Source organism: Lipotes vexillifer, unplaced genomic scaffold, assembly GCF_000442215.2.
Source record: "Lipotes vexillifer unplaced genomic scaffold, Lipotes_vexillifer_v1.1 scaffold371, whole genome shotgun sequence".
Classification (NCBI taxonomy): domain Eukaryota; kingdom Metazoa; phylum Chordata; class Mammalia; order Artiodactyla; family Lipotidae; genus Lipotes; species Lipotes vexillifer.
This window is the reverse complement of record NW_006786304.1, coordinates 1,176,851-1,182,303: the sequence shown is the minus strand read 5'-3', so window position 1 is coordinate 1,182,303 and position 5,453 is coordinate 1,176,851. Positions and strand designations below refer to the sequence as shown.

General features: G+C 52.4%; 1 non-coding gene across 1 annotated transcript; it reads right to left on the bottom strand.

The window, feature by feature from the left end:
* Nucleotides 1-5,266: 5,266 nt before the first annotated feature.
* Nucleotides 5,267-5,339, bottom strand: TRNAE-CUC (transfer RNA glutamic acid (anticodon CUC)). Its single transcript has one exon. It is a non-coding gene; the product is annotated as a tRNA-Glu (tRNA).
* Nucleotides 5,340-5,453: the final 114 nt, after the last annotated feature.

The window sequence follows — 5,453 nt, the reverse complement described above, 5'->3', positions numbered from 1 at the left end:
GGGGGCGGTGGCGGAGGGATGGGGGAGGGGGAACCCCGGAGAGGGGAGGAGGGAGGGAGCTGCTTCTGGGGGGCTGACAGAGCCTGGAGAGCGGATGTGAGCGGGACGGGAAGGAAAAGGGGGTCTCGGATAGGGCCCAGAGAGAACTGAGGGGTGGGGTCTCTCTCAAGATTACGGAGGCCGGGGGACTGGCCGCGCCACTGGGGGGGACGGGACCCCCTTCTTTGCTCCCCGGGGCAGAGGGCCTAGCCCCCCAGACCCTTCCCGGGGCGGGGGGCCGGAGGAACGGGGCCGGAGATGGGAGGCGGAGGCGGCCGTTAGTGGGGACCCGGGGGGCGGCGAGCGCGGGCGGCAGCGGTGGCTGGGCTGGCGGTGGCTGCTGGCCCGAGCATCTTCTTCCCGGAGGCTCCCACAGCGGCCTGGCCCCTCCCACCCGCGCAAGGTCACGCCCATGCAGGTCAGGGCCACGCCCTTCGACGCCCCATTGGCCTGTCCTTGAATCCTGGACCACGCCCCCTGAGTTGACTACGCCCCTCCCCGCAGCTACGCGAGGGACCAGGCTCCCCCAGGCTGCAATAAGGACCCTGGGCTCCTCCACAGTTTCCCCACCCCTCGCCTGTAATGAGCGTTTGTTGAACAAGTACTTACCATGTGCCAGGTCCGGTTCTAAGTAAGCACTTCACAAACATTAACACATTTAATTCCTAGAGCAACCGATTCTGTGAGGTACTCCTGTTACCCCCGTTTTACAGATGAGGAAACTGAGCCTCAGCCACTTGACATCACTTGGTTGCTAAAAGAAATCCCACTTCACATGTCTCCCATGCCCTACAGCTGGGAAATTGCTCCTCAAATCTTTCATCTATCCCTTGAAGAATCGACAGAGTTACTGCAAGGGCTTAGGGGATTGAGTTCAATGAACAGCTGACTTACAAAATGTAGTGCTTGAGCCTAGCACCCAACTGACACTCAATTCAATCAATGGCACTTATGAACCTACAAAGTGCCAGGCACTGTCCCAAACACTGGGATACAACAGGGGACTAAACAGTCTTGGCCCTTAAGGAGTAAGTATTACTATTCACGTCATTAAGAAAACCTGATTTTCATATGACAGATGGAGGCCCAGGAATGTGGAGTGTAGCTTGTCCAAGGGTGTATAGGTAGACAGAGGGAAAACTGGGATTCAAACATAGGCCAAGCTTAATTTCAGAGCCCAAAGTCACTGGAAGTAGGGGCCGCTTCCTTAGAATGGATCATTGCTAATATTTAATTTTGTCTGATACATGAATTTTCTTCTCCCTGGATTTCTGGTCTCCAAGGATTCTTTTTCCTTCCTAGGTCAGCCAGAGGCAAGATTAGGCTCAGAGGGGGCCTGGATGGGGGCAATTGTGGCAGCTGGGGGGCCCCTCCCTCTGCTCCACCCCACTCCTGTCCCTCCCTTGCCACGCTCTCAGGTCCCCAGGATGGGGAGGGTAGCAGATGGCCTGGGGTGGATGGGGTGGCCGCCCATCTGTCCCCTCCCCCCCATTGTCCCCAGAGTCAAAGGGGATGGGAGGGGGTTGTGGTCCACTGCAGTCTGGATCCTCCCCCTCCATCTTCTTGGAGGGAGCTGAGGAGCTGGTTGCCATGGAGACAGAGAAGAGGCAGAGGGATGCAGGGAGATACTGGGGTCAGGCAGAGATCCACACCTCAGACCTTCGAGTGACATGGAGTCACACCACACAGGTATATATATCCCAACATCCGTGGAGTAAGGTGTGAAATTCCCCCCAACACACACAGAGTCACACACGTCCCCCTGCAGACACACAGGTGCACACTCAACAATTTTACACAGGCACACTCTAATGTATGAAGAAGACTCACAGGGAATAGGCATACACACTCATACACACACACCCATAATGCATAATGCACATTCACTCATGTGAATGTGCATTATGCATTATGCACATTCACAAAGCCACGCCACAGGTTCTTATGCACAAATAGATACAGAATCTAATATCTGAGTATGTCCCAGGTGCACCTATTCAGAGCCAAAACAAATCCACGCTTGGCCACACACATGATGAGAAGTTACACATACAGGATCCAAGCTACAAGACATACACAACCTATGTTACATAAGGCATACTTGTTAGTGACGTGATATATAGACTGACAAACAGACTCAATTGTGTCTTCCACACTAATTGCGGAATCACACACATTTAGATACATGGCCCACGTAGACTAATGCACAAAATGCATGGGACCTCGCAGGCCACTCAGCAACACACACAGCACACATGGAGTCAGGGTGCTGCTCAGCCCCCACCCTCAAGTCATGCCTGCAGCCCCAGTTCCACACACACCCCCCAAACCCTCCCATTTGGACACACACAACAGCACGGTCGGTCACGCACTCACACTCACACACAAACACAAACCTCCTCCTAGATATTTTTAAACCCAGGCTAGTTCTGCTGCTATGGCAACCGCCCCAAACCCATTGCCATAGCAACACAACGTCAGCCTTCCAAGCACCAAATCCTGGGGGATTGCGGGGCCCCAATCAGAGGCCGGTGCAGGGGGAGGCTGCACCCTCTGCCATCATCTGTGCCACCCCAGTACCCCCACCCTAGAGCCTTTAGGGAAGCAGTCACCCTAGGCTGGGCAGGGGCTGGAACCAGGGATACAAGACCCCCAGACTGAGCTGGAGACAAGGGCAGCTCTCAACTTGCTTTCTCCTCCTGCCCCACCAGAGCTTTATGGAGGGGCTCTTGGGACAAAAGTCAGCCTGTACTGGATACACACAAGCCTGGCTTTGAAACCTGGCTCTGCCGTTTACAGGCTGTGTGACTTGGGCACGTCTTTACCCTCTCTGAGTCTCCTGTTCCTTAATTCGGAAAATGTCGTTGCTGCTGATACTAACATCCTGAAGGACTATTGTGACTACGTGGTTAAAAGCCCAGGCAGATCTGCATCTAAATTCTGATTTTCCTGCTTCCTAGCTGTGCGAACTCAGGCAAGGGCCTCCCTTTCTCTGCGACAAACTTCAGGGGCAAATAGTAGTCTAATTACATAGAGATGTTGGGAAGATTCCCAACCAAGGGGTGTGGCCACTGATCTAAGAACTTTACACTTATCTCAACTTATTTAAGTCTTGAGCATGGCTTTATGGGTAGTTACTATTATTATTCCTATTTTGCAGTGAAGGAAACTGAGGTTCAGCGAGCTTGCCTCGGATCACACAGCTACAAAGTTTTGAAGCATGAGATCTGAACCCAGACAGTCAAAGCGTCCTTAGCCATTTCTCTCTCTTGCCCCTCAAAGAGGGGAGTTTGGAGAAGAGTGATAGCATGGTGGATTCTTGGAAATGCTTTCTGGTCTCGGTTTTCTAGCCTGCAAAGTGGGGGTTCATCCAGTACTGCTGGCTGGGATGTTGAAGGATCTCTGAGGCAGCTTGCACCTGGAGGCTCTGGGGATGAGCTGGCACGGCTGAGTTCTTTGTGTAGGTGGGGGGCAGACTAGGAGGGGCAGGGCCAGCGGGCGAGTGGGCAGGCTCAGGGGGGGAGGTTGGCTGGGACTCAGGCCCTGCTCTCCCCCTTCCCAGCCTGGTGACCTCAGGCATGGGCTTTTTCCAGTATGAGCCTCAGTCTCACCATCTGTCAACTGGGAATCATTAACAGCGCTTGGGGTGTGGCCAGGAGTCCAAGACCAAAGCAGGTAAAATCACTTGGCATGGGTCCCAGCAAAGAGAGAAATCTAAGCTGATATTAACATCATCCAGCCAGTCTGTACATGGGATTTAGGAGAGGCAGGTCTGTGTAGTGCAGGGTTTGGCAAAATGTTTTGACCCACAGTAAGAAATACATTTACATCATGATTCCAAGGCATATGACACTGAAACAGAAGTTTCTTTTTTTTTTTTAATTTTATTTGTATTTTGGCTGTGTTGGGTCTCCCTTGCTGTGCGAGGGCTTTCTTTAGTTGCGGCGAGTGGGGGTTACTCTTTGGTGCGGTGCGCGGGCTTCTCATTGTGCTGGCTTCTCTTGTTGGGGAGCACGGGCTCTAGGCGCACAGGCTCAGTAGTTGTGGTGCGAGGGCTCAGTTGCTCTGCAGCGTGTGGGATCTTCCCGGACTGGGGATCAAACCCATGTCCCCTGCATTGGCAGGCAGATTCTCAACTACTGCGCCACCAGGGAAGTCCCCAAAAGTTTCTTGAAATCATACTTCACCTATACCTTAGTCTATACTATGTCTATACTATGTGCACAGACTCTGATCTAGTCTAGGCTATTGAAAAATGCTGGTTGATTTCACAGTCCACTAACCAGTTGTGACACGCAGTATGAAAAACCCTGGAGTGGAGGTTACGAGGTGGAATCCTGGAATCGTTGGAGGATTTTAAGCAGCGGAGTGACATGGGCATCAAAGGGGCAATGGAGGGGAAGGAGCCAGCCTGGGGGCTGGGACTGAGCCAGAACAGACTCCAGGGAGGAGGGGTTCTTTGCCTGGACCCCAGTAGGGGCAGGAGAGATGGAAGGGTGTGATCAGAACCCAACATACAGGGCTTCCCTGGTGGCACAGTGGTTAAGAATCCACCTGCCAATGCAGGGGACACAGGTTCGAGCCCTGGTCCGGGAAGATCCCATGTGCCGTGGAGCAACTAAGCCTGCAAGCCACAACTACTGAAGCCAGTAGCCACAACTACCGAAGCCCGTGTGCCTAGAGCCCGTGCTCAACAAGAGAAGCCACCACAATAAGAAGCTTGTGCACCACAATGAAGAGCAGCCCCCGCTTGCCGCAACTAGAGAAAGCCCGTGCGCAGCAACGAAAACCCAATGGAGCCAAAAATAAATAAATAAATTAAATTAAAAAAAAAAAAAGAACCCAACATACAGAGCAGTTAACGCAGGGTATCGCACACAACGTATAGTAGCTACAAGTGTCAACCCTAAAGGCATATCCTCACTCATCCACCTGACAAAAACATTTTTGAGCACTTACTATATGTTGGGCATTGTTCTAGGCACTGGACATGTGGCAGTAAACAAAACAGACACAAATTCCTGACCTCATGAGCTCACATTCTGGAGGTAGACAATAAACAAGCAAAAGAAGTAAAACATAGTCTGTTTGATGATGGTAAATGCCATGAAGAAAAATACATTAAGGAAGGGGGATGAGGGATTGGGGTGCAGGGGAATGGAGGGAGGCTGCAGTTTGTTTTTTGTTTGTTTGTTTTGGCCGAGCAACGCAGCTTGTGGGATCTTAGTTCCCCGGCCAGGGACCGAACCTGGGCCCTCAGCAGTGAGAGTGTGGAGTCCTAACCACTGGACCACCAGGGAATTCCCTGCAGTTTTAAACAGAGTGACAAGGAAGGCTTCGCTTGAGGGGGTGACATTTGAGCAGAATATGAAGGAGGTTAGGGAGTGGGCCATATGGGTCTCTGGGGGAAGAGC